We start from the raw sequence: 20179 nt of genomic DNA, 5'->3' as shown, positions 1-20179 counted from the left end.
TTCTCTGAGTCACACAGATGCCGTCAGTGGCACAAAAGCAGGGAGAACAAATAGCAAGGAAGCCTCTGCATGGCCACAATGACAATTCAGAGTGGAAATTCAAGACAAAGAGCCCTGGAAATAACACTTGTATCAGCTGGCACATGAACTCTCTCTCTCTCACAGCAGCAACACTTCAGCTACCTGCCTCCAAATACCACATTTGGTTCAACAAGTGCTGTTCCAGTGAAAGGGCTTGCACTGGCACCTCCCAAGAGTTGTCCTATTCACCCTCTGAAATGACAAAGTGCCATTGGAAACTCTCCAGACTCTCCCCAGTCACTGGGGAGGGAGAAGCCAAGTCCCTTCCCACACGGCAGAGCAGAGGCTGGATGCCCAGACACCCTCCCAGGGGTGGCACCAAGGCAGGCACCAAGCCCAGGAGAGCAGAGCTCTGTGCCTGCAGCTGCATCCAAGGGGAGGTAGGAATGTGTGAGCTGAAAGCAGAGCAGGAGAGATCAGAGAGAGGGGGGGGAAAAGTGTGAGCACAAACCCGAGGAAGCGAGATGCCAGGAAATATGTTCACCCTCACACAGAGCTAATTAGCACAGCCAGGCTCTGCTAGCCACTGCTTACTCACACCAAGACAAAATAGGGGGTTTTGGGTGGCTGTCACCTTTCCTGGTACAAAGACGTTCTCTGTGAACTGATATAAAGGCACCTACCATCAACCACGGCAGCTTTCCATGGAAGCAGAGAGAAAATAATTATTTTCTGAGCAACCACCACTCTACTTACCCAAAAATGGCAGCTAAAACCCCATTTTGTAACATTAAGGAGATAAAAAAGGAAAAAGAGAGGATAAGAAAACCAGCCTGAGAACAGACAACAAATCAGGCAACCACCAGGATAGTGCTGGCTCCTGGCACAAGCGATGATTAATTCCAACCTGGATATAAAACAAGCCTGCACTAGTCCTCTGCTGTCTGTTATTGTCCCAGGATTATGGTAATTAAGCAATTTGTATTACCTGATACTGATAAGAAAAATAAAGCCTCGTTTAAGACACCGTATCCCCTGGATTTTACATGGTAGTTACTGAGGCATTCTTGTTACCTGGTGAACATAATATTCGAGATCATAAAGCTCCGCGACTTTCTCATCCAGCATGGAGGCAGAGCTGTTGAATTTGCTGATTAATTTAACCATAATTTCATAATCTGTTTCTATCTTCATGTTCAGCTTTTCAAACTCCTCCTTCAGCTGCTCTATGGGCCGGAACTTCTTCCTCACGTCTTCCTCTCGGGCCTTGGAAACAAAAGGAGGAAAAACCAGATGTGAGATAACAAGATAGGAGATGAAGAGAGACAAGACAGATACAGAAAGGAATGCCAGCCCCAAAATTCACAAAGGGAACCTGGCTGTCTGTGCCAATGGATTTATTGCTCTACATCAGAGGTGCAGGGGCAGGGTCTTTCTGAGAAGCCCAGGAACCCAGTTAGCTGTGATATACCCACAATATGAGTGAACAGTAGAGCTCTGTGCACCACTTCTACATCTCTACAGCATTTGTGCACTATTTCTACATCCCATTTCCATCCAATTCAACACCAAGCCCACAGGCAGCAGTACTGCTGTTCTCTGCTTGCCTGCAAGTGGATCTTCTCAAAACCTGGCTGCAAAAAGCCCTGAGGCACCTCCCTGATCTTACAGCTGAACCTCTCTGGAACTGGACATGAGGCCAGAGAGCTCCAGAGGTCCCATCCAGCCCAAAGTGCCCAGTGACTCCAACGAGTTCTCAGACACAGACAAAGATGCTTTTGCCTTTCCAAGCATTGAGCAAATTCCTGGAAGGGTCTATCTCCTAGGGAGAGGTGTGAGGACAGAAGCTGTCAGAAAGGGAGGCAGAAGGAGCAGTGATAAGCTGGGGGCAGCTGACGTGCTGTGTCATGGGGCTTGGCCAGCACACAGCCTGTCCTGAGCTCATCTCCCTCGCAGTAACAGCACCCCAAGGGCTGCCCTGAGCAGAGCTGACACAAAACGTGGTGAGGAGGAAAGGCTCTGTCAGAGATCTCAGAGAGCCCCAGAGGTGCAGGAACATCAGCACTGGTGGCACTGGGGACAGAGCCTGCTGTTGCAGGGGACAGAAGCAGCAGAGAGGCCATGCTGGAGCTGGGCTGCCCCAAGGACAGGAGAAAGGCAGAAAGCCGCTTTTGGAAGGCATTTGTCACAAATGCCAAGATGTGTTTGTATGCGGAGTGAGCCTCAACTGGAGGGTTTGCACTGTCCTGCTCCCCATGAGGGATCAGAGAGGGCTGGAGGAAAACCAAGTGAGCAATGGAGGTGAAAGCTGTGTCAATGGAATGATAAATTACCAGAGGTACCACACCCAACCCATCCCTCCCCGAGCTGCCTCTGCCGGAGCACAGAGAGGCTCGGTGTAACTCCATTTCCTCTGACACTGAGCCTTCAGGGATGGATTTGCTCTCTGCAGGAGTGACTGCAAATGGAATACTTTAGGTCCATTAGATGTAGCTGCTTTTAGCCCAGTTGCTGGGACAAAAGCTGTTCTAACAGGGGGGTTTTAAAATATGGCTTATTTTCACCTAATAGAGTATCACTAATTTTTGCATTTCAATGATCCTCATTTCCAGCAGCCCTTTTCAGCCGCCCTGCAATCAATCAGCAATGCTGCTATGGAAATAATCTCCAGCAAATGAAATCATGCCATGCTGCCACATAAGGGAAGAAAAAACCTTTCTGTGACACCAGAACTTTAGAGCCTTGACTCCTCTTTCAGTTTTTGTTTGAGTGAGCCAAGACCAAGGCAGCAGGAGGAGCGAGGGTTAAAGAAATACTGCTGAGGGGGAGAAGGGAAAGAGGCTCTGATGTACCTGATGAGTCACACATCTTCCCACCTATTTACTTCGGGCTGTGGGTTGTTTTGTAACTAAATGGACAACTTGGAGCTTGTGTAAGGAGATGTCAGCCCCTGCTTCACCATGGCCACTTGGGTTTTGCTATCCAGAGCACAAGGTTGGAAACCCAAAGCAAGGAGAGTAAAGGGAAATACCCTCTGTAAATACCGTCAGCTGCAATCCAGTTCCCTTTGGGGTCTGCAGACATTTTTGTGAATTGAGCTGCAGTGAAACAGATAAATTACATTGTTCAGAGCAGCTGTGGCTGCCCCTGGATCCCTGGAAATGTCGAAGGCCAGCTTGAATGGGGCTTGGAGCAACCTGAGATAGTGGAAGGTGTCCCTGCCCATGGCAGGGGTGGGACTGGATCAGCTTTAAAGGTCCTATCCAACCCAAACCACTCACAGAATCTTCGAGTCGTACAGAAAAGTCAGGGAACAATATCACTAACAGGTTAATAAAGGTATTTCAGGTCCATATTTACCACAAAATTAGTTTGCACAGTGTTTTCCAAGCAATCATTTTAACCATTGTGTTTCAGCAGAGTGTAACAAGGTGTTTTCAGATCCCTGCAATGTGCACTGCTTTAGAAATGGGAAACTCACCTTCCTTTCTGCCTTGTCACTTTCCTCAATTTTAGCCAAGGCCTTTTTAAGCTCCTCAGATGTGAATGAATTTGCATCGAGATCAACCTTGCCCAGCCTTGCAGAAGAAACAAAACAAACAAGAACATGTAATGAGTGAAAAACGGCCTCAATTCTATTTTCACTGTGACATTCTAGTAATGGCTAAGGGCAGGAGGAAAGGAATGAAAAAACCTACTATACTCAAGAAAAGATTAGTCTGAGTGCTGGATTCTGTGTCAGGCTCACAGACAACTCCCCCTGACAATATAGGGCTCTGCTGACCCAAATTCTCAGATCCCACAAAAATAAAAACAGCTGATGAATTGATACCTCAGAATTTCATGTTGCAATTGAGGAACCACCCCAGCACCACTAAATAACTGCAGAGGGCCTACAAGCTTCAACTTGCAGATTTCAGCTTATGAACATTGTTCAGAAAGTCACAGGAGACCTCAGCACATTTCCAGTGAGGGAAGGGACTACAGAGAAGTGGGAGAGGACTCTTGGTCAGGAACTTTAGTGATGGGACAAGGAGGAATGGGATCAAACTGCAAGAGATGGAAGAGATTTGATGATGGGAAGAAGTTCTTTACTCTCAGGGTGCTTGTCCCTGACACAGGGACCAGTGCACAGAGGCTGTGGATGCCCCATCCCCAGCAACGTCCAAGGCCAGGTGGGACAGGGGCCACAGCAATCTGCTGTGCTGGGAGCTTGCTCAGCTTGGAACCAGATCATCTTGAGGGTCCCTTCCAAGCCAAACCATTCAAGGATTTGATCATTCTGCCATCGCCATCTCTCACTGCGCAGCGGCCCTGAAACTTCAGTGACATCACAGATCCCAGAGGGTTCCAGGTGGAACGTCCAGGACCCAGAAACGAGCACAGCAGACACTTCACCGGCTGCCAAGGGTCACTTGCCGCTCGCTCTGCGCTCTGACCCTCAGCATTGAGGTGTTGCTGCTGCCTGGGCTTTCCTGCTGCCTGCTCTGGAGCGCCAATCCCAGCAGGATGTGCTCGGCTGTGCCAATGGAGGTACAGTGCCAGGCCAGGCAGGGGGCACCCGGCTTGGGCAGGCTGCAGCCATGTGGGAATGGATGGTGTGGGACAGGAAGCCCACTGGGAGATTGTGCTGCCCCTTGCAGATTGACAGAGACACTGTGGAGGAGATGGATGTGGACCAGGGGCTGGATGAGGAAGAAATGATGGAGGTGGACTCCTCCTCTACTTCCATGTCCTCCACTGTTGAGGACATGGAAGTAGACGAGGAGGAGACCATCGAGGAGATGGAAATAGATGAGGAGGATGAAACCGAGGACATGGAAGTTGACGAGAAGGATGAGGAGGAGCCCATGGTCCTTGGATGAAGATGGAGCCCCACAGGTAAGACAGGCAGATGCTTCCCACGCCCTGCCCACACACACACTGGGTCTCCTGACGCCAGGCTGGGGCTGGGCTGGATGGCCCCGCTCAGGGACACGGTGCCCGCAGGGGGCCTGGATTGTGCTGCCACAAGCACCAGCCCCGGCCTGCCCTGCGCTTGCCTGGGGCCACGCCAGCCCTGCCAGCCCCGGCCCAGCCCCTGGGGCCCAGCAGCCAGCCCTGTTGGGCCCAGTGCTGCCGGCTGAGTCCAGCTCTGCTGCTTCCTGTCTTCCAGGGCTCATCCATATGCTGGGACTGATGCCACGCCTTTGTAAATACGTTTGAAGTTTAGAAGTTCCTTGTAAATACATTCACTAGGTGGGAAGTTTTCTGTAAATACGTTTTGAAGATTTTTAGTCCACCGGATTCCATGTAAATATGTTCTGTACATTGTTGTTGTTGTTGTTGTTGTTATAACGATTGTTATAATGACACATATTCTCTATATCCCAGATTTGCCCATCTTCGGCAAATAAATACTGTTTCTTTTCAAAACCTGACTTCTCTTGGCCATTCCTTTGGGCACGGGCAGCCTTTGCACACTTGTGGGATCCACTTGTTCCGCCTTCCTGGGGCTGGAGGTCCCTGGGGGTGCTGTCACAGCCACCCCAGGGCTGGGGGTCCCTGTGCACAGGGGCTCCCACTGACACCACTCCTGGCCCTGGGCACTGCTGCTCTTCCTGGCCTGGGGCACAGCGCTGTCCCCAAGAGCTCAGCTCTCACCAGCTCTCACACAGGGGGCTCTCACAGCACTGGCCCCTGCAGCCATGCCACCAAAGCAGCCAGCAAACCTTCAGCCACCCTTCCTGCTGCAGCCACAGGCACTCCTGGGCCCAGAGCCACCAGTAGGCCACAGCCCTGCAAAATCCACCTGCATGCTCTCAAGGCCACCACAGCCTTGGCAACTGGGCCAGCTACATCTGGGCTGCTGCAGGGGCTGATCTTTAAGCCTTGCAGACTCCAAAGGCCCTGGGCTCTGCTTCCCAGCCTGCTCTGCACTGCCCTGAGCCCGCATTGTTCCAGAGACAAAAGCCAGGCCAGGGCATCCTCACCCTGCCCACATTCCTGCTGCTACCAGCGGCCACTGGCCCCTGGGCCCCACTCGGGTGACAGCTCCAGGGACAGGGCAGCCTGTGCTGGGCAGGGGGCACGGGGCTTTGGGCCCTGGGGCTGCTGCTGCTGCTGCTGCTGCTGCTGCTGCTGCTGCTGCTGCTGCTGCTGCTGCTGCTGCTGGGGGCCATGGGCCCAACAGGGCCCCGAGCTCAGCCCCTGCCTGGGCAGCTGCCCCCAAAGCCCCACACTCCCCGAGCATCCCCATCACACCTGCCAGGGGGAAATACCACCGGCTTCAGGAAAGGAATTCCCCATAGTGACTAAACCAAGGGGTCCAAGGGGAAAGTCAGCACCAGGTGATGTTTACAGACCCTTGACAATGGTGGCTGCAGGGCAGGTGAGATCTCCAGGGCCTCTGGCAGTGCTTCTCTGCACGTGAGCCTGTGGGGCCCTTCCATTGAGACACAGTACTAGGCTCAGGCCAGCCCTCAGCCCTTCACAGCTGATCCCAAGGAACAGGCTCACAAAGCAGTTTCAGACCACTTCCTGCAGATATTTCAAAGGACTACATATCATTCAAAAACCCAAACTGACGATTTATTTTTGGTGTTGTGGCATGAGAAGCCATGGAGGTGCCTCTGAATGTGCACTCAGGGCAGTTCCACAGCCATCCCAAAGGGATCACAAAGGACAGGCCTCAGCTTTCAGCACTGCTGAGCTCCTCACCAGCAATGAAGTCTGAGGCAGAGGCAATGTTTTGCAGGCGGGGGGGCCTACCACTGGAATAGTAATACCTGATGACAATGATATGGAATTAAAGCAAGGTGAATAACCCCTCTGAATACAGTGATCTTGCTCATTGTCTTTTGTGGGATCATGCAGATTCAGCACATTTTCTTGATATCATGAACTTTCTCCTTTCCTTATACATACTCCTCTAGGATGTTCTCCCCTCTCTTAACACCTGTTAGTCCTGAATTACTGCATACAAGGTCCTTTTTTCCCCCATGGAAATCCTTGTGTGTCCACCCCCACTTTGTCTCCCTCCCTGGACCCTCTCCAGCGCAATCCACAGTATTTGCAGTTCCACACATAGATCCCTCTCTTGCCTCATCCATCATGCATTCCAGCAAGTCTGCTCCTACCTCTGGGACTGCAGGTCTCTCACAGTGTCTGGCTGTGGGCACGTCACAAGGGCTGCCCAAACAGGGACCTTCTTTGAGAATTCCTGAGAGCCACTCCAGTGAGAATCCGGCTCTTCCACCGTCACGGGACAGAAGACGCCTCGGCTCAGCCAGCACCCTGGATTGGGACCTGAGTTTTATCAGGGCTTGCTGAAGGCAGTGTTGGCACCATGCAGCAGCAACAGGGCCGGCTCAGCTGGTGAAGCCCAGGGACATTTTGAAACACCTGCCTCCAGAGGAACCAGAGCAGTGAGGTGGGGGACAGCGGCCTGCAGTTCAGGATCCTTGGGAGATATTTTAGTCCTGTGGCTGGGCTAACCATTATTTCAGGGGCAGCTCTGGGTAACAAATTATCCCATCCTTAGAGGGATATATAACTTCCAGTTTGGTAGTCTCTCCTTTCAGAGTGGAAGACTTTTACTAAGGGAAGTTGAAAGTCATTTGTTCATTGGCTTTTTAAGGAGCTCCAGACATGTCTGTTGATTCAGTTTGTCACGTAGCATTTTGAGATGAGTTAGGGAAAGACTCTATCTTTTGCAAACTCAGAGAGTGATAAGAGTTGCAAAATTTTACCCAATTTTTCATATGATTTATGGAGTTTTCTCAAGGGTTCAAAGTTCTAATATTCAACCCAGAGTTGGAGTTCTGCCCCCAGCATTCCTGAACCCACTGACACCATTCGGATGAGAGACAGGAACTGCTGTAAAGCACAGACAAGACACCTGCTGTCTGCCATCTCCCCTCCTTCTCTACCCCCTGCCCAGGTCTGTACTGATCACACAGGCCTGGATTCTACCCTAACCCATTCTCCACTACCTCTCCTCCCTGGATCCCCCTCAGATAGTTCACAAAATGGAGTCCCTCCTCTGGAGGGGGTTGTCAATGTCAAACTCCCTCCCACCCCCAGCTCTCTCATCGGGTCTTCCCCCTGTTTGGGTCCTACCCCTGCATCAGGAACCACCCCTGCATTGGGATCCAGCGCTTCCTTGCCTACTCCCGCTGCCCTATCCCCTCCAACTCAGCCCCTTGCGGATCCCACACTGTCAGAGCCGGAAGTGTGAGGGGCGGTAACCGGAAGGCCGCCATCTTGGCTACCAAAGGCCCACAACACCGGGCCTGGCCAGTCACCCCAAGGCCCCGCTCCTCTGCCAAAGAACAAGTTCCCTCTTCTGGAGAGGAGAGGGAAGGTTCATCCCACCTTCAGCATGAGCCTGAGGATTCTTGGCAGAGGATTCTGAAGCTGGTGGCTGAAGAGGGGGACTGGGAATTGGGAGCTAAAATACGAGCAGCACCGGTGCAGTACCAGATGGGGGCTAACCCTCGCTGGGAAACTTTCACACACAGAAGATGAAAGATCTTTATAAAGCAGCCAAACACCATGGGAGGGGCTCACCGTACTTTAATAATTTCTTAAATGCCATATTCACTGCACATGTTATGGTGCATCACGATCTGCTCCATTTTATGCACATCCTATTTTCTCCCACTGAAATTATTCTGTGGGAAAGAATGGGGGAAAAACTAATACAACAGCTATTAAAACACTATGCTAGAAAAGACAGGTGCGCACACCTAACACTAGTCCATCTAGGGAGGAAGACTTCAATAAATCTCATTCAATAGACCTTCCCTGAGCTCTGTTAGAAGAGATAAAAGTGCTGCAAAGACAGCTCTCATGCAGACACCCAATGGAGAAACACCTATTCTAGATTTCACAGACATTCTCCAGGGACCTGTGGAATGCTTTCTAAAATTTATTGACCACTTTCAACAAGCAATAGAGAAGCAAGGTGAACATCCAAAAGCCAGGAAGGTACTGCCTCCTAAACTTGCTGAAATAAATGCTAACAACACCTGTAAAGACATTTTTCCTTCCCTACGCCTTAACTCAAAGCCTACCATTGCACAAATGGTTGAGGCATGCACACTTAGGGCATCCCTACACTGTCACGCCAGCCAAGCTAAGGCTACCAGTCAGGGTGTAGTAGAGGTGCTAGCAGCCTCCCAAGTTATTCCCTGACATACGCATGAAAAAGGACCTGGCTTTATATGTAGGGAGATGGGGCATTTTCAACAGAATTGCAAAAATACAGACTATTACCGGGGACCTTCTAGCTGTCACAGCCACTGTCCTCACTGCCTCCTTCGTCCACACGCTTTCCAACACCAGCAAAACCGCTGGCCTGCGGGAAACCCCACACAGGCACAGAAAGGCCCCGCACAATGACACCAAACGCGAGGCCGTTCCGCCCCACTCTCCCCAACACCGTGGAGAACCAGCACAGCGACCTTCTCAGATCCAGCAGGACAGCTCAATCACTGCAGAAAACTCGACAGGAGACAGCTCTGCCCTGGAACCTAAAGGCAGCATGTAAGCGCCTTTTCTATTCCAATCCACGATATTTATGTTCACCATATTCCCACAGCAAATACAGGCCTGAAGAACAGGCCAGAGACATTTTGATTTAAACCAACACCAGGGAAGGGATGGAGACACTCACTCTACTACCTGAGGTACTCGCCTTGACATCTTTGCAGGAGATAACTGTCCAGGCTCTATGCTTAGACTCTCCCCTTTTTATTCCAAAAGGAACAGTTATAGCCAGAGACTACCTCCTAGTTTACATGATCACCACACCAGCTGATCCAATGGTGATGTGGGCACAGATTGCGGGTCCAAATAGACCCATTCTAAAGTGTGCTTTCTCAGGAAAAGGGGGATAGCGATGTATTTCAGGACTATTAGATACAAGAGCTGATGCCACCATAATTTCCTGCTCTGATTGGTTAAAAGAATGGCCCCTGGTTCCAGGTGCTGGGGTAATTATTAGCTACCAGGGGAGCCACTACCAGCTTCTGGAGTCACAGTAACATCTGCATGGAAGGTCCTGAGGGCACAGTTACTACAGTAAGATCTTTTGTCACCCAGGCACCAATAACAATTTGAGGAGAAGACCTCTTGTCCCAAAGGGGGACAAGGCCGGCAATCCTATCAACACCTCACGATTTCTAGACGGGGCCACTGAGCAGCACGCCACACTTCAGTCAACCTGGAAGACCAACAACCCCATATGGGTGGATCAGTGGCCCCTCCCAGGCAGAAAGTTAAAGGTCCTGCAGTCCCTCATGCAGGAGCAGCTGTCTGTTGGCCACACTGTACCATCTACTAGCCCCTGCAATGCACCTTTCATTATCATATGAAAGCCTGGCAAGGACAAGAGGCGGCTCCTGCAGGACCTCAGGAAAATCAGTGAGGCCATTGAGGACATGGGTGCCCTCCAGTCCAGCCTGCCCTCAGCCTCCATGATACCTCGAGATTGCCGATGGTGCGGCATGCTGTAGTTGTGGGTAGCATCTTTTGGAGTCCTCCTATTTTTCGGATATCTTGTTCGACATTTAGGCTGTGATTGATGGAGCCTGAGCATAGGAAGAGCATTGCTTTGAAGATTGGGTGGCTTGAGATGTGAAGGAAGGCTAGTTCAGGGAGGTTTAGTCCAATTGTAATTTTATTGCACAGTTATTGGCAGAGGGTTATTATAGATGTTAATAACTACTTTTTTGATGCCCACATGCATCCAAATAACACGCCCCTGGTTTGCCTTTTCCTCCCCTAAACTGACAAACAACTTTACAGAGGTACCAGTGGACTGCATTGCCTCAAATCAAGAAGGGTAGCTCAACTATTTGTCAATGGCTTTGAGCCCAAATTCTCTCGCCCAGACGGAAAAAACATCCTAATGCTATAATTTTTCATTACATGGACGACACAGTTGTTTGTGCAGAAGCTCAAATCATTTTGGATGTGTCAGTACAAGATGTCATAACTGTGGTACAGCAGAAAGGTTTTGAGATTGCAGCAGATAAAGTTCATACGACAGCCCCCTGGAAGTACCTCGGGCGAAAGAGCACAGAGAGAACCATCACACCCCAAACACTGCAAATCAAGGACAACCCAAAGACTCTGCAAGAACTCCAAACGCTCTGTGGAAGCATCAGTTGCGTACGTTCACTGCTGGGAATCACCACAGAAGATCTCACGCCACTGTTCCTGTTCCTTAAAGGCAGAGGACTCTATTCCCCTGATCACCGACACCGGAGGCAGAAGCAGCTGTAAAAGAGGTGTCCTGGGTGATTCAAATTAACAGTCACACAGATCGCACCCTAATTTTCCTTTCTTCCTTGCAATGCTTGGTGCAAGTCCAATGTTCCATACATTATTTTTTCGGGGGCACTCAACTATCTCAAGTCCCCTCATAGAAATTGAATGCGTTTTAAGAGCACACCAACCTACTAAAACGATAACAACCTCACAGAAAATTATTGCACAACTAATCAGGAAAGCTAGAGTGCATCTGTGTTCCGTTGCAGGAACAGACCTTATGAATATATACTTACTTCTCACTCAAGAGCACCTCAATTGCCTACTTCAAACATCTGAAACATTGCAATACGCCTTAGACAGTCTTTATACAAGCAAATATCAGCCACCAAGTCTACCATCAAAACATTCCTGTGCTGCTCAGGATGTTTAAAATTACCCCAGACCTGGCAAGATCCATTGTAGCCACCTGCCCAAATCGTCAGGAACATGGCCTTGCTTCTGTCAGAGCTGGAGTCAATCCAAGAGGACTAGAGAGTCTCCACATCTGGCAATCAGACATCACACACTAAGCCCCTTCTGACAGACTAAAATACATCCACGTCTCAATCGACGCCTTTACCAGTGTGTTTTTTGGCTCTGTCCATGCTGTTGAAAAATGAAAAGATCCTATAAAACATTACTTCTTCGTTTTTTCTACTTTAGGAATTCCACAGGAAATTAAAACTGATAATGTTTTTACTTATACCTTGCACTGATTCCAATAGGTTTCTGACCGCTGGGGTATAAAACATGTCACAGGCATACCACACTCTGCCACAGGACAGTCCATAGCCGAGAGGGCCCACTGATCCATCAAAAGGACCCTTGATCAACTGAGAGGGGGAATCCAGATATTATCTTCCATTGACAAACTGGCCAAGTCCTTTTACGTACTCCACTTTTTGAACAACTCATTTATGGAGACAACTCTCCAAGTCATCAGGCATTTTACTAATTCAGCTGCAGCACAATTAAAAGAAAAGCCACCTGTGTTGAGCAAAGACACTGAATCTAAACAATTTATGGGCACCTACCCATTAATTACGAGGGAAAGGGAAGATGCCCTTGTCTCTACAGCAACACTCCTAAAATGGATTCCAGCAAAATACATAAAACTGTTTCTGGGAACAGTGAGGCAAACACCAGAGCTACCATCAGAAGAACAGAATGGAAGCCTAAGAGAGACAGCAGCAGCCTGGGAAAGAAGGCGAAGGACAGAAGATCTCCTACGCAGCGCTGACCACACACACCAAGACCAAGATAGCTCTGACACCACTAACCAGGATATATGAATTAACATTTGTAAAAGCTATATTTTAGCATTGATATATGATTCTTCTAATAAACTGTGTTCACACCCTTGGCTTACAGAAGAGAAAGTTAAGTGGGACCTGAACTTATGTTTCATCTTCGACTCACTTTATCTGTTTACTTTTAGGACACCCAAGCCTCCAGGTAATAAATTAGCTAAAGTCAGAGGATGCTGCCATTCATTGCTACTGAGCAGGAATCTGGATGCTCCTCACTGAGCTACATGCCTTCAGCTGGACGCTTCCACAGACACGCCACAATTTCTTGTCCATGGCCCTGCCTGTCAGGCATTTGAAGGCATGTGTTTTTTCAACCTGCTGTCACATAGGGAGTCTGTATATCAGGGCATCCAGCTGCTAAAAGATCAAGGAAACAAGATCCAGATGGAAGGCAACTACGACTGGTTCACTGGACTTTTCAAACACTGGGGGATAAAAGGCTTACTTTCATGTTTAGTAAAGACTGTTTTGTGGACTTTGTTTATTGTATTCATTGTGTTGGTTATTTTATCCATTATGCTAAATGCCTGCAAAACTCTATGGATGAAGCCTTCTTTATAGACAACAAAAAGGGGAAGTTCTGGTGGCAGAGGGGCTGACCATTGGAGCTGTAATACCTCAGGGCAAAGTGACCAAGGTAAAAGAGAGATATCACTCTGAATGCAACGGTCTCGCCCATGGGCATTTGCAGGCTCATGGTGATGCAGCACGTTTTGTTGGTATCACCCAGTTCAACTGCAGTATTTTTCTTATATGTACTCACTCGAGAATGTTCTCCCCTCTCTTATACCATTTTGGACCTGGCTTACTGCAATGCTACCCCAATTTCGCCCCCCCATTTTCCCACTGTGTGCGCAGCCCCATTTTGTCTCCCTTCCTGGACCCTCTTCAGTGTAATCCACTGAAGTGTTTGCAGTTCCACACAAAGATCCCTCTCTCACCTCGTTCACTAGCAGCTTAAGCAAGCAAGCTCCTAGCTCTGGGAGTGCCGGTCGCTCAAAGCGGCTGGCTGTGGACAGGCTGAAACACAGGAACTGAGTGCACAAGGGAACCTGGCCTCTAATAAACGGCATTAATCCCACAGCACACTCAACGCAAAGCCTTGTATGTTTCTTCTTTACCGTTCTTCTCTCAGTCCTCATGCCACTTTCCCCATTTTTCTGACTGGGAATTTGGCTTCTCTCTCTCCTGTCTGCAGGTCCAGCCACACGTATGACCCTGCAGGAAGAGCCACACCCAGAGAAGTGGGAGAGGACTTATGGTCAGAAACTGTAGTGACAGGACGCGGAGGAATGTGATCAAACTGTAAGAGGTAGAACAGATTTGATGATGGGAAAAAGTTCTTTATTCTCAGGGTGCTTGTCCCTGACACAGGGACCAGTGCACAGAGGCTGTGGATGCCCCATCCCCAGCAACATCCAAGGCCAGGTGGGACAGGGGCCGCAGCAACCTGCTCTGCTGGGAGCTTGCTCAGCTTGGAACCACATCATCTTGAGGGTCCCTTCCAAGACAAACCATTCAAGGATTTGATCATTCTGCCATCTCCATCTCCCACTGCACAGCACCCCTGAAGCTTCAGTGACATCACAGCTCCAAGAGGGTTCCAGGTGGAACGTCCAGGACCTGGAAACGAGCACAGCAGACACTTCACCGGCTGCAAAGGGTCACCGTGCACTCTGACACTCAGCACAGAGCTGCTGCTGCTGCCTGGGCTTTTCCTGCTGCCTGATCTGGAGCAAAAATCCCAGCACAATGTGCTCTGCTGTGCCAAAGGAGGTACAGTGCCATTCCAGGCAGGGGGCACCCAGCTTGGGCAGGTTTCAGCCATGTGGGAATGGATGGTGTGGGACAAGAAGCCCACTGGGAGATTGTGCTGCCCCTTGCAGGCTGCCAGAGACACTGTGGAGGACATGGATGTGGACATGGGGCTGGATGAGGTAGAGATGATGGAGGTGGACTCCTCCTCTATTTCCATGTCCTCCGCTGTTGAGGACATGGAAGTAGACGAGGAGGAGACCATCGAGGAGATGGAGGTGGATGAGGAGGATTACATCGAGGACATGGAAGTTGATGACAACAATGACGAGGAGCCCATGGTCCTTGGATGAAGATGGAGCCCCACAGGTAAGACAGGCAGATGCTTCCCACGCCCTGCCCACACACACACTGGGTCCCCTGACGCCAGGCTGGGGCTGGGCTGGATGGCCCCGCTCAGGGACATGGTGCCCGCAGGGGGCCTGGATTGTGCTGCCACAAGCACCAGCCCCGGCCTGCCCTGCGCTTGCCTGGGGCCACGCCAGCCCTGCCAGCCCTGGCCCAGCCCCTAAGGCCCAGCTGCCAGCCCTGCTGGGCCCAGTGCTGGCAGCTGAGTCCAGCTCTGTTGCTTCCTTTCTTCCAGGACTCATGCACATGATGGACCAGAGGCCACACCTTTGTAAATACGTTTGAAAGTTTTGAGGATTTCTGTAAATACGTTTGAAAGTTTAGAAGATTTCTGTAAATATGTTCTCTACGTTTGAAGTTTTCAGGAAATACGTTTTGAAGATTGTTAGTCGTCGGATCTCATGTAAATATGTTTTGTACATTGTTGTTGTTGTTGTTATAACAAATGTTATAACGAAACATGTTCGGTAAATCCTAGATTTGCCGATCTTCAGCAAATAAATACTGTTTCTTTTTAAAGCCTGACTTCTCTTGGCCATTCCTTTGGGCACGGGAAGCCTTTGCACACTTGTGGGATCCACTTGTTCCGCGTTCCTGGGGCTGGAGGTCCCTGGGGGTGTTGGCACGGCCATCCCGGGGCTGGGGGTCCATGTGCACAGGGGCTCCCACTGACACCACTCCTGGCACTGGGCACTGCTGCTCTTCCTGGCCTGTGGCACAGCGCTGTCCCCAAGAGCTCAGCTCTCACCAGCTCTCACACAGGGGGCTCTCACAGCACTGGCCCCTGCAGCCATGCCACCAAAGCAGGCAGCAAACCTTCAGCCACCCTTCCTGCTGCAGTCACAGGCACTCCTGGGCACAGAGCCACCAGTAGGCCACAGCCCTGCAAAATCCACCTGCATGCTCTCAAGGTCACCACAGCCTTGGCAACTGGGCCAGCTACATCTGGGCTGCTGCAGGGCCTGATCTTTAAGCCTTGGTGCCTCCAGAGGCCCTGGGCTCTGCTTCCCAGCCTGCTCTGCACTGCCCTGAGCCCACATTGTTCCAGAGACACAAGCCAGGTCAGGGCATCCTCACCCTGCCCACATTCCTGCTGCTGCCAGCGGCCACTGGCCCCTGGGCCCCACTCGGGTGACAGCTGCAGGGACAGGGCAGCCTGTGCTGTGCAGGGGGCACGGGGCTTCGGGCCCTGGGGCTTCTGCTGCTGCTGCTGCTGCTGCTGGGGGCCATGGGCCCAACAGGGCCCTGAGCTCAGCCCCTGCCCGGGCAGCTGCCCCCAAATCCCCACACTCCCCAAGCATCCCCATCACAGCTGCCAGGGGGAAATACCATGGGCTTCAGGAAAGAAATTCCCCATAGTGACTAAACCAAGGGGTCCAAGGGGAAAGTCAGCAGCAGCTGAGGTTTACAGCACCTTGACAAAGGTGGCTGCAGGGCAGGTGAGATCTCCATCGCCTCTGGCAGTGCCTGCTCTGCACGTAAACCTGTGAGCTGCTCCCAGTGGGACACAGCACCGGGCTCAGGCCAGCCCTCTTCCCCTCACAGCTGATCCCAAGGAACAGGCTCAGAAAGCAGTTTCAGATCACTGCCTGCAGATATTTCAAAGGACTACATGTCATTCAAGGAAGCCACATTGTACATTTAGTTTTGGTGTCGTGGCATGAGAAGCCATGAAGGTGCCTCTGAATGTGCACTCAGGGCACTTCCACTGCCATCCCAAAGGGAACACAAAGGACAGGCCTCTGCTTTCAGCACTGCTGAGCTCCTCACTACAATGATATCTCAGTAGGACGCAAGGTTGTGGAGGCCCAGGGGCCTATTACAGGAATTATAATACCGCACGACAAAAATGACAAATTACAATAAAGTGAGGCAGCCCTTTCAATGCAATGTTTTATCAGTTTTACCAAGGTTTACTGAATGCAGCGCCGGCACCCTGCAGCAGCAACAGGGCCGGCTCAGCTGGTGAAGCCCAGGGGATATTTTGAAACATCTGCATCCAGCACCACCAGAGCAGTGAATGTGGGGACAGCCACCTGCAGTGCAGGATCCTTGGGTGATTTTTTATTCCTGTGGGTGGGCCACCCTTTACATCAGGGGCAGCTCTGGGTAACAAATTATCCAAAGCTGAGAGGGACATATATGTTGGAGTTAGGGATGTTCTCCTTTCAGAGTGGAAGACTTTTACTAAGGCAAGTTGGAAGTCATTTGTTCATTGGCTTTTTAAGGAGTATCCAGATATTTCTGTTGATTCAATTCGTCATGTAGCATTTTGGGACTCAATTCGGGAAAGACTCTTCCTTTTGAAAATTCCAGGAGGGATAAGAGTCGCAAAATTTTACCTAATTTTCCACATGATTTATACAGTTTTCTCAAGGGTTCGATGTTCTAATACTCAAATCATATTTTGAGTTCTGCCCCTGGCATTCCTGAACCCACTGATACCAAGATAAGGGTGAGAGACAGGAACTGCTGTAAAGCACAGACAAGCCACCTGCTGTCTGCCATCTCCCCTCCTTCTCTACCTGCTACCCACGTCTGTAGTGATCACACAGGCCTGGATTCTACCCTAACCCATTCTCCAGTACCTCTCCTCCCTTGATCCCCTTCAGATAGCTCAGAAAATGGAGTCCCTCCTCTGGAGGGGGTCATCTATGTCAAACTCCCTCCCACCCCCAGCTCTCTCATCGGGTCTTCCCCCTGTTTGGGTCCTACCCCTGCATCAGGAACCACCCCTGCATTGGGATCCAGCGCGTCCTTGCCTAATCCCGCTGCCCTACCCCCTCCAACTCAGCCCCTTGCGGATCCCACACTGTCAGAGCCGGAAGTGTGAGGGGCGGTAACCGGAAGGCCGCCATTTTGGCTACCAAAGGCCCACAACACCGGGCCTGGCCAGTCACCCCAAGGCCCCGCTCCTCTGCCAGAGACCAAGTTCCCTCTTCTGGAGAGGAGAGGGAAGGTTCATCCCACCTTCAGCATGAGCCTGAGGATTCTTGGCAGACGATGCTGAAGCTGGCAGCTGAAGAGGGGGACTGGGAATTGGGAGCTAAAATACAAGCAGCAGCAGTGCAGTACCAGAGGGGGGCTGACACCTGATGGGAATCTGTAACACACGGGGAGATGAAAGATCTTTGTAAAGCAGCGAAAGAGCATGGGAGGAGCTTACCGTACTTTAATAATTTCTTAAATGACATATTCACTGCACATGTTATGGTGCATCACGATCTGCTCCATTTTATGCACATCCTACTTTCTCCCACTGAAATTATTCTGTGGGAAGGAATGCGGAAAAAACCAATAAAACAATTATTAAAAGACTATACTAGGGAAGAAATGTGTGCACACCTAACACTAGTCCATCTAGGGAGGAAGACTTCAATAAATCTCATTCAATAGACCTTCCCTGAGCTCTGTTAGAAGAGATAAAAGTGCTGTAAAGCAAGCTCTCAAGCAGACACCCAATGCAACAACACCTACTCTAGATTTCATAGACATTCTGCAGGAACCTGGGCAATCCTTTCGAAAATTTATTGACCACTTTCAACAAGCAGTAGAGAAGCAAGGTGAACATCCAAAAGCCAGGAAGGTACTGCCTCCTAAACTTGCTGAAATAAATGCTAACAACACCTGTAAAGACATTTTTCCTTCGCTACACCTTAACCCAAAGCCTACCACTGCACAAATGGTTGAGGCATGCACACTTAGGGCATCCTTACACTGTGATGCCAGCCTAGCTAAGGCTACCAGTCAGGGTGTAGTAGAGGTGCTAGCAGCCTCCCAAGTTATTCCCTGACATATACATAAAAAAAGGACCTGGCTTTAAGAGAAGGGAGATGGGGCATTTTCAACAGAATTTTAAAAATATAGGCTATTACCACAGACCTTCTAGCCGTCACAGCCACTGTCCTCACTGCCCCCCTCGTCCACACGCTTTCCAACACCAGCAAAACCGCTGGCCTGCGGGAAACCCCACACAGACACAGAAAGGCCCCGCACAATGACACCAAATGCGAGGCCGTTCCGCCCTACTCTCCCCAAACCCGTGGAGGACCAGCACAGCGACCTTCTCAGATCCAGCGGGACAGCTCGATCACTGTGGAAAACTTGACAGGAGACAGCTCTGCCCTGGAACCCAAAGGCAGCATGTAAGCGCCTTTTCTATTCCAATCCACGATATTTATGTTCACCATATTCCAATAGGCAAATACAGGCCTGAAGAAGGGCCCAGAGACATTTTGATTTTAACCAACACCAGGGAAGGGATGGAGACACTCACTCTACTACCTGAGGTACTCGCCTTGACATCTTTGCAGGAGATAACTGTCCAGGCTCTATGCTTAGACTCTCCCCTTTTCATTGCAAAAGGAACAGTTATAGCCAGAGACTACCTCCTACGGGACATGATCACCTCACCAGCTGATCCAATGGTGATGTGGGCACAGACAACAGGCAGAAACAGACCCATTCTAAAGTGTGCTTTTTCATATAAAGGGAGAAAGATATGTCTTTCAAGACTATTAGATACAAGAGCTGATGCCACCATAATTTCCTGCTCTGATTGGCTAAAAGAATGACCCCTGGTCCCAGCTGCTGGGGTAATTATTAGCTACCAGGGGAGCCACTACCAGCTTCTGGGGTCACAGTAACATCTGCATGGAAGGTCCTGAGGGCACAGTTGCTACAGTAAGATCTTTTGTCACCCAGTCACCAATAACAATTTGAGGGAAAGACCTCTTGTCCCAAAGGGGGACAAGGCCGGCGATCCTATCAACACCTCAGGATTTCTAGACGGGGCCACTGAGCAGCGCGCCACACTTCAGTCAACCTGGAAGACCAACAACCCCATATGGGTGGATCAGTGGCCCCTCCCAGGCAGAAAGTTAAAGGCCCTGCAGTCCCTCATGCAGGAGCAGCTGTCTGTGGGCCACATTGTACCCTCTACTAGCCCCTGCAATGCCCCTGTCATTATCATATGAAAGCCTGGCAAAGACAAGAGGCGGCTCCTGCAGGACCTCAGGAAAATCAGTGAGGCCATTGAGGACATGGCTGCCTTCCAATCCAGCCTGCCCTCAGCCTCCATGATACCTCGAGATTGCCGATGGTGCGCCATGCCGTAGTTGTGGGTAGCAGTTTTTGGAGTCCTCCTATTTTTCGGATATCTTATTTGTCATTTAGGCTGTGATTGATGGAGCCTGAGCATAGGAAGAGCATTGCTTTGAAGATTGGGTGGCTTGAGATGTGAAGGAAGGCTATTTCAGGGAGGTTTAGTCCAATTGTACCTATGATTACACTGTTTTTGGCAGATGGTTGATATAAATCTTAATGACTACTTTTTGACACCCCAATGCAGCCCAATGACACCCTCCTGGGCTGCCTTTTCCATCACT

This window comes from Melospiza melodia, unplaced genomic scaffold (assembly GCF_035770615.1).
Source record: "Melospiza melodia melodia isolate bMelMel2 unplaced genomic scaffold, bMelMel2.pri scaffold_28, whole genome shotgun sequence".
In the NCBI taxonomy this organism is placed as follows: Eukaryota; Metazoa; Chordata; class Aves; order Passeriformes; family Passerellidae; genus Melospiza; species Melospiza melodia.
Note: the sequence above shows the minus strand (reverse complement) of the source record.